This window comes from Python bivittatus, unplaced genomic scaffold, assembly GCF_059951505.1.
Source record: "Python bivittatus isolate LINGU-HERP-01145 unplaced genomic scaffold, Pbiv_v1 ctg000480_np1212, whole genome shotgun sequence".
Classification (NCBI taxonomy): Eukaryota; Metazoa; Chordata; class Lepidosauria; order Squamata; family Pythonidae; genus Python; species Python bivittatus.
The window spans coordinates 23,121,625-23,131,542 of record NW_028277075.1 but is presented as its reverse complement, the minus strand read 5'-3'; positions in this window follow the sequence as shown (position 1 = coordinate 23,131,542).

Genomic DNA, 9,918 nt, shown 5'->3' with positions numbered 1-9,918 from the left:
GAAGGTTTTTGTGGTAAGAACGAATGAGACGTCAAGTTAAATTCTGGTTTGTGGCAGGCACACAGATCAAGAACCAGCTATCTATCCTATAACACAGAGACTGAAGAAAGACAATGGAACATGAGCAGGTTTCAAGGCTCCTGTTTACAACTTGGAAAGACTTAAAACCAATAGCTTGGGTATGAGTCATACTATCCTTGACATGGTCTTTTCCTGCTCTTGTCATGTCATTTTAACCTAAGCCAAACAACTCTTAGAGTATCAGGACCATCTGCCTTTTCTGCAGTTCAGCATTCTCATTCCATAATGATGTAACACTTTCTCAGTTTCTAAAAGAGAATAAGAAGTTCTGGAAGATAAATAAGAGCTAGAAGGAATATTTGTAGCGATGCTTAGATTCTTTATTGGGAATATTTGAAAAATTAAATTACAATCTTGGTCTTGTCTTTTAACTTTTGTAAGTAGAGGTGATTTATGCACTCTGTAAATTGCAGGTTGAATAACAGACTACGCTATACAATTTGTTTGAATTTTCAAATTCCTTGATATCTTTTTCTATCTGATAAATGTTTTATGAAATATATTCAGCAGTAATAGCTAAGGTGTTACTAAAGGTAAATGAGCAAGGTTAACAAATAAATCACTTTTGTATGTATGTATGTATGTTTATAGAAATACCTATTTTTGGTTGTACAGCAGCAGTAGCATTAATTTAAAGACTAAATATCACTTGCAGATAGACATTGGCCTCCTCCCACAAATCACATAAACCTACTCACCACTAGCTCTGGCAGTGCACAGTCACACTGTGCCAGAAATGACCATTCTGGGAACAGAGGCCCTGCCCAATTTCTCCAGTGTTGGCCTAGGATCCCACAAGCTGTTGCATTGGAAAAGTACTGACAAGATTTTACATCATTTGCTGGTATAGGCTTTCACGACCAGTGTCTGATGAGCAGCGTTTGGCTTCAGGGTATAGCGACCGTGATCTTGACAACAGATTTCCTGATGTTTTGCAGGCGACTGTGGCTGGCATCTTCAGAGGTAAGATGATCTGCTATGCAGACCACAAGCAACTGAGCAGGGACTGACTGGGCTCTTGTCTTTATAGCCAGGTGTCCTGACTATAGCATCATTAGCCCTTTCCCGTTGGCCAGACAGGCAGCAGTATGCTTACTCAGGTACAGTACAGTAGGTGTGTTTTATGCTTTCAGGCCTTGGCACTGCATTTTGTAACAGGCTTGCCTTTTCAGCTGCTCTTTTGCTTCACCCCTTTTTCTGGGAGACAAGATATGCAATGTGAGTCAGTGGATTGGGTTAAGTATTCCCATAATATGGTTGACTGGGTGGGGTTAATTTAACTAAGGCTGCGAGATCCAGGCTGCAAAAATTCCAATGGCCACTATATGACAGGTGTGAATTAGACATTTCTGTCTCTTTTTACAGCCATCTTCTGGGCATTTTTGTAGCTCAGATCTGGTAGCCCCTGTTTAATCCCATGCATGACTGAGTCTGTTTTGGATTAGGTGTAACCCCTGGAGGTTAGTTGACTGGGTTAGTTGACTTTTTTGGATGTTTCAACAACACATTAATCCCCTCATTAACTCAGTTAAGTATGTTGTAGAACAGGGTCATTAGCTGTTACTTCACTTCAGCTACAAAACCAATCAAATGCACAATACTCAAAAAAAGGGCCAGATACCAACCATGTGATTAGTAGCTGATTTATTTTTTTTTTAAGTAAGGTGTCAATATGGATGAGACTTATTTGGATCCTGATAAGAAGGCATTAACCTTTTGTCTCCAGTTTGGGCACCCTCTGATGAGCAGTTGCATTGGGAAGAAAGTACACCTTCAGAAGGAGGAAGAAGCTGGAGATGTGAAATGTAGACAGACCTTTGGACTTAGGAGAAGAAAGGTACAGTTGTATGGTCTTTTGTGTGACAAAAAGAAAGAAGAAGAAAGATGGTAGATGTTAGCCATTAGCATGGTGCTTGAATGCCAGCTCCCATTCCCTTCCACTAGGTGGAAAGGATTAGTAGAGGAAAGTATAATATTTGATCTTTCCTCCTCAACAAAGGAATGAGGCAATGGTGTGTCCCCTTCTGAAGAAACCATAATTGGATCTCTCCCTTTATAACACAAGTAGGATGGTATTGAATTTGCCATTCCTGGCTAGGGTGTTAAGAGAGTGGTAGCAGAACAAGAGTTCCTGGATGAAATTGATTTTCTGCATCTGTTTCAATGTAATTTCAGGCTGCTCATGGCATGGAGATGGCATTAGTTGCCCTGATGAATGATCAGTTGAGGAAGTAGGATGTAGAATCTGTCCCTGCTTGTGCTTCTACAGTAGATGTCTCTACTACTGATATGGTGTTCATCTGGACTGTCTTGGGGATCAGAGGCACAGCTCCATCATAGTTGTGCTCCTACCTTTATGGGAGGTTCCAGATAGTAATATTGTGAGACTGAGAAACGGGGTGGTCAGTTCTGTATTCCCGAAGAGTAGTCCATAGGGGCGTGTAAACAGAGCAAAGAGCTGGAAAGAACCCTTTGGTCATATCAACAGCAACTGAGAGGAGAGAAGCTGCAATGGCCCCACAAGCACGTAGCGGACAAAGGAACCTGAGCGAAGGGGTGGCGGAGGTGGGGCCAAGTGAGACCGACCGCCAGCAACACCGCAGCCATCGTTTTCCACTCCATGGCTTTTATGCTGTGGGACGCCACTAGGTCGTCAGTCATCCAGCAAAAGGAGGACACACCTTCCTTTTTGTCCTCATGTCCTCCGTTCAGCAGGCTTTTTTTAGTGTCTTGGGGGTGTTTTGGACTGTTTTCACAACAGTAGTCATTCAAACTTTTGTGTATTGTGACTTTGTAAATTGCTTGCTTCTTCTCTTGTCTGTCGACAGACACAACAGCCTAGATTTATGTTATTTAGGAGAACCAGTTTAGTGGGGAGAGCCAGTTTGGTGTAGTGGTTAAGGCATCAAGCTAGAAACCTGGAGACTGTGAGTTTTAGTCCCACCTTAGGCACAAAGCCAGCTGGGTGACCTTGGGCCAGTCACCTTCTCTCAACCCTAGGAAGGAGGCAATGGCAAACCACTTCCAAAAAACCTTGCCAAGAAAACTGCAAGAACATCTCCAGGCAGTTGCTAGAAGTCAGTTTCAATCCAGCCCCTGCAAATCTATGATCACTGTAGTCTATAGATCATGGTGAAATTTGAAAAGCACGTTGTTGATTCTATATTATCGCTAGCATATGTTCTTGAAAATAAAGATTTTTTGGAAAAATATTGTGATTGAAAAAACAGTCTTTCTGATGTTGGAAAAAGTAATTTTATATACCTATAGGGCTAAGTACTTTTGGGTTTTTTTGCAGTGTTTCGCTGTACTGTAATTTTTGTTGCAGATGCCAAGAAAATTAGTGTGTCCTCCTGTTCCCCCATTTGTCCTCCTTTCCAATTGTCTGTGTCCTCCTTTGCCTGTTCAGATATCTGGTAACCCTAGGTGCCACAGGGTACCATTCAGACCCCCATGCTTTTTGACATATATACAAACTGATCACCAGAGGTTATAGGATTGGGTGGCAACTATGAGAATGATGCTGAGGTCTACTATTTCTGCCATCAGATGTGCCAGCCTCCATGATTGGCCTCTGCTTGGACTGGATTAAAACTGAATCTAGACAAATCAGAAGGTTTAAGGAATGATCTCTTCCTGTTCTAGGCATAGGTATTTTTCCCCTAGATCTGCAGTTTCATGATAGTCCTTTTCCTATCTGCATAAAATTTGCCTGCTACATCCCTTCCTGGATTGATCTGATCTGGCTTCAGTCAGATATTGTCAGCCCAACAGGTAGACCAGATCAAGAAATCAAATCCACAGGAAGGCTAAGACTACTTGTATCGAGGCAGCTATAATAAGACTCATGCATATCTGATTGTGCTGTGCCTCCTCCCCTTCTTATACCCATGTGAATTAGGGAGGTGCCTATCTGAGCCAGTTACGCATACCTTCTTCTTGTTAAGCTGTTTTTCTCCTTGGTAACAGATCTGGCCTATCTCTGTCAAGATCATCTTCCTTACAATAGATAGATAGATAGATAGATAGATAGATAGATAGATAGATAGATAGATAGACAGACAGACAGACAGACAGACAGACAGACAGACAGATATCCCAGCAGGAATGCATTGCTTCCAATAGATTCCCAAATTCAGGGCACTTGTCATTACATATAAATTCATGCCTGGGGCACTGCCTACTCCATAAAACATGCCTAGGAGCCGCAATCCTCAGATAGATTTTTTTGTGCATACTGCCCCAGAAAAAGGATCTGCTGGAATCTGTTAGGGTAGGGTCTTTTCCATGGAATTTCACCTATAGAATTCTTCCTAACATTGAGGCTGCTGCTTCTTTGGTGTGCTTTAAGAATTTTTTTAGAAATGACTTTTATACTCCAGTCTTTGCCCCATAGAGGATGTGTTTTAATCTGCTGTCTTATCTTTTTACTGTCATTTTTTTGTGTGTGTGGCATTTCTGAATGCTTTTTAATTTTGTCACTATTTATTGTGTTATGATTTTATGATGTTTGTGATGTTTGATACATTTTATTTGGATATGTTGTTATCTGCTAAATGTTGTTAGAAACTGCTGTGGGCTGGCTTTCCTGTGACTGTGTGGTATACAAAATATTTAAATACATTTCCTCCAGTAGAAGTTCTTTTCCTAATACTGATGCATCTCAATCAGGTCTTTCCACCAGCCAGAGTCTCAGTCTTGGTCTGCCACTGACTTTCAGAATCTTCTATGAACATCATGGTATCTCATTAAATTTGGACCTCATGACCTATTATGCCTGACTTTGCTGTTCCCCCATCCAGTTTCTTCATAATAGCGTCTTGTTCCTGGACATAATGATCAAAGAGCTTTACTCAAATGAGTCATGAACTACGAGCCATTATCCATTATTAACTCATCTACAATATTTTGCCAAGCAGTCCATGAGCTCTGATGCTTCATATTCTCCTCAATGTTGTCTGTGGCCCAGTTTCAAAAAGCAATCTTCTGCAGTTTTCAAATTTTCAGAAATATTAGTTGGTTTACTTGATTATTTTTAGAGACCCAAACTTTCATGTTGCATAAACATTATGTATACATAGATTCTTACTAGCAGTATGAGGAAGGTGATGTGTGAATGTGTCCTTGTCCTTTTTAAAGATAATCCCGATACTGTATATGTTGCAAATTACCATGGAAATCTCTTCTCAAGCATGTACATCTGTTGAATTGACCTAAAAGAGGCATTACCTTGATTACGTGGTTACTTGAGGGACTGCCTGTCTCCCATAACATCTACCCAACTGATTTGATCCTGCAGGGTTGGCACGCTCCGGGTTCCTTCAGTTAAACAATGTCATCTCTCAGGACCCCGGAAGTGCACCTTCTCTGTAGCAACAGCTGCCCTCTGGAACGTGGTTCCCCCTGAGATCCGGATGCCCCCCCCCACTCTGCTATTGTTTAGAAGAGCTGTGAAGACCTGGCTCTTCGCCCAGGCCTTTGGCGAGGGAGAGTGAGACCCCTCACTTCAGCATGCTTGCCATCTTTTTTTCCTTTATTTTGTATGTTTTATTGCAATTTCTTTGATTGTTGTGAGCCACCCAAAGTCACTGGGAGTCAGGTGGCCTACTACTACTACTACCAATAATAATGATAATGATAATTCCACATCACCAAAGAACTAGATTCTCACACACTAATTTGAACCTTAATGTACAAAAACCAAGGAGAAGAACAGCTATAATACTTCCATCACTTTTCCATTAGGAGCAGGGGAGGTTTTAGGAGCAGCTTTCTATCAGCCCAACCAGTGATCATGTTTCCTTCCTTCCTTCTTGGATTTTTTCCATTAAATACAAGGTGATACATCATTTCATATTGAGTAGTCATATGCCATAATTATATTACAAAGAAACATAGCCATGCAATTCATGTTGCCTTCATATTGCATTGAAGAGCTAAATCACTGGTTCTTATTTTGGTTATTTTGAAATCATCAGACACCTGTCATTTCTGCTTTCTGATTCAAGCAAATATGGTTTACTTGTTTACTTCTTACCTTCTTAATAGGCTGTGTGAACTAAACTACTATGGTTTGCAAATTATGGTTTATAACTCCCCTTTACCCAACCTGGGAAACCTTCAGATGTATGGAATTCAACTCCCAAAATCTAGGACTTCTGGGGGAGGCATGGCGAACTGAAGATGGCTCTGCAAAAGCGCAGCTGACAACCGCGGCAAAGACCAAGGAACTAGTGAGTAGACCGGTTTCTTGGAACCTCTCCAGATAAGGAGAGGACAGGAGATCACCCACATGTGCTTTGGATGGATGTTCCTCATGAAGAGACTGCAGGACAGCAGTTTTCCATGGGTTTAAGTGCTGGGAGATGATGTGATTAGCCAACTTGCTCACAACTGCGGTGCAGACGTTTAAAGGACACTAATTTCACAAACCCTACTTTCTAATCACTTTTGGAAATTGCTCATTAACTATTTCTAAGCTATTAGAGATCTTCAGAACAACAACTTTGAAACCACCAGGTGAGTCTGCCTTCAATCCTGAATGAAAGAAAACTTTAATCCTAAACTTAAAAATTTAAAGAATCTGAAATAAACAGCAAAAAGCTAAATAAGATTTTGATCTTAGAAAGTTATAAATGGACTAAGATAAAATTGGAATATTGAAATTTTCACAATAAGATTTTGGAATTAATTATAAAGAACAAAAATAGATTCTGTTTTGGTTTTTACAAGACAAAACAAAGATAAGCAATTTCATGATTTCAGAAACTGGACAGTAGAGGGGACTAAAGTTTTTAGAGGAAAGATTTATAAGCCTGTAAAATGTTGCAAAATGTTATAATAATAAAAATACTGAAGGAGAATGGAATCAGAAAATAGTAGCCACAATATCAACAATGTCAGTAATGATATCTGCTTCTATGGATAGACTATGTCCAAGAGATGTTATTGCAGGAATGACAGATGTAGAACAAATTTTATCTGGCAAGACAGAGAAAGTACTGAAACTGGAACTATAAATGACAGGCCAAAACAATGATTTGGAAAAGGATATTTCACTGGATCTACAAAAGAAACTCACCAAGGATTTAAAATTTAAAAGGGAAATACAAATGACAAACCAAGAGAGTGATCTGAATAATTTTTTCCTATTGGATTTACAAAGAGGCTTCTAAAGTCTTGAAGAACTCTGTGTGATGGGACAAAGAAGAAATGAAGAGAAACCAAATCCTATGACAATACTGTATTTGAATAAACTAAAGATTAAGACAGAAGTAAAAGCAAGGAATATAAAGTTGGTTTATTTGATCAAGGTTAAAACAAGATACGTTGTTACTTCTGTCAACCCTTTATAGACCTTCTGCTGACACCGGGACTGAAAAGATGATGTTTTATAGATTTGTTTATAGATAAGAGATGGGATAATGTGATGAAGAGATAAACGTTTGTAACCTTAGAGGGGGTGAAGAGTCACTAAATTTGTTTATACTTGTGATGAAGGTTGGAAGTCACTTCTTTATATATTTCTTTTCTCTTTATTATATTCTTCTCTTTCTTTCTTTTTCTTGTACTTTTTACTCCTTTCTATTCTCTTTTAAGTTTAGTTAGTATCAGATCTTACTATTATAATAAAAATTCTTAATAAAATTACATACGAACTCCTAAAATCTTCTGCGAGCAGGGCTACTACTGAAAATTCTGGGAATTTAAGTCTATACAGATGGCAGACACCCAGGTTAGAAAAAGTTGGCTTAATGTATTGCACAAACCAGGTTAAAGGAAATCATGGCTTAGGGCAATGTGCAAACCAGGACTATGACTATTCAATTACAAGATCTAACGATATTGTGGCCTCTCTTTTTTTTTTTTTTACAGGTAGTCCTCGTTTAGCAACTACAATTGGGACTGGCAAGTCAGTCGTTAAGTCAAGCAGCCACTAAGTGAAACCATAGCTGTGCTTATGATCTTACTTCACCTTTCCTTTGCTTTGCAGACCTGCGAAGGTCGAAAATGTGAGGTCATAAAGTTACTTTTTCATCACTGTTGTAACTGGAACGGTCATTAAATGAGGTAGTTGCTAAACAAGGACTACCTGTATTAGCTTTTTAATCTAATTTATAATATAAATTTACTACATAAATAAATAAAAGGTCACTTTTTGAATCATCTTCAGGTTTTCTCCTAAGCAATGACTTAAGATGTTTTGCTGCCTGTGACAAAGGAAAAGAGAGTATCTAAGCAAGTCAGCTAGATTTGCTTCACCTCTGGTAATAAAATATCAACTTCTATTACAGCAGAAGGCAGGCTAATTCAGGGGACACTGAGTAGGCTGTATGGTGCAAAGAGTTCTGTCTTCTCAAACCTCGCATCTGTTCCCTTCCCCAATAGCTACAAATTGAGGGGCTGATTCATAGTCACTCTCATTGATAGGGCCAGACTTGTTTATCTTCTTTTCAGTAGCAATGACGATAACTATTTGGATTTGCCCAGTATTATTCTGGTTGCAGTTCCTGCAATCTTTTATTTTCTCAGGAGCTTATGAGAACAACAGTCTCCAAATATCTGTCTCTCATGAACCAAATAAAAGAATTCTGGCTTTTGTAGGATCCATTACAAAGAGTGACCCAGAAATACTCTTTGCTGCTTTGCATTATGCAGTTCCCCAGCGTAAACTTCTAATTCAGTCTTGCCAACTGACCCACAAAACTTTTGATATGTTTGCCAACTGTTTTTTTTTTTCGTCTTGCAAGATCTTTAACACTTTTGTGGCAAGGAGAAATTAATTAGGAGAGGCAGGAAAAATGCTCTACCTGTCAAATGTGTAGCTCTAACATAATTATTAAAGGCTCAAGAGACTTATTTTTAAAAAAGCCTTCCTTATTTTAATACCAACATGTAGTTTGTAGTCTTCACTTGGATTCATAATATTGAAAAGAAATCAACCATAAAGCTAATTAAGAGTGTGATGTGCTTTTCTTGATTCTACACACCATATGAGAAGCAAATAAAATGGACAATTAAATGATAAAAACCTTGCTCCTAAGAAGCTAATTATTATTTAAATACCTCCCACTAAAAACAGCACATCCTTAACAACCATAGGAAATGGCTCTGTTCTGGATCATAATTCAACTACACTTAATTCCAAAAATATTAGTACCACATTGTTTGCCCTTGGAAAAGAACATTCATAAAATTTGTTTTTAAATAAACACATTTTTCTAGTTGTAATGGTTCTTTTTAGACAATTTGGAAAATGATGGTTGTTTATCACTGAGCTTCCTACGACAGCCCTAACTTACTCTAAAGTTGAACTGCATTACAATAAAGAACTAATGCTGTTAACTTCTTTTCACCATCCTCCAGGGAACAAAGCAGCAACTCTCATTTTGCTATAAAGCCACAGTGCCTCCCCCAGCTACAATGGCAAAATGCAATTTCTGTCCGAGGCTGATTTTCGGAAAGGAGATACCACCTGCTTTATTTCACAATATGGGTTAGAGACAAAGATGAACTTTAGCAATTGATGCTCACAGCTGGAAGTATTTTTTAAACTTATTTCTTATGTGTTATGATCCTGTGGTAGCTCATATTAAATAATAACACACTAAAATATAACATCAATGGCAATTTATTATTATTATAAGCAAATAATTGAAAGATCTGCTAAGTAATAAGATGCCAGAACTTAGCCTAAGTAAGGTGTGCCTTGAAAATCTCTGATAATGTTATCTCCCTCATCTCAGAAAACATGGCGTCTAGAGCTCCAGACAGGACTTCTAAAGACAATCTTAGCATCTGGGTAAATTAATGCAACTCCCCAAATTGCAAACTGGC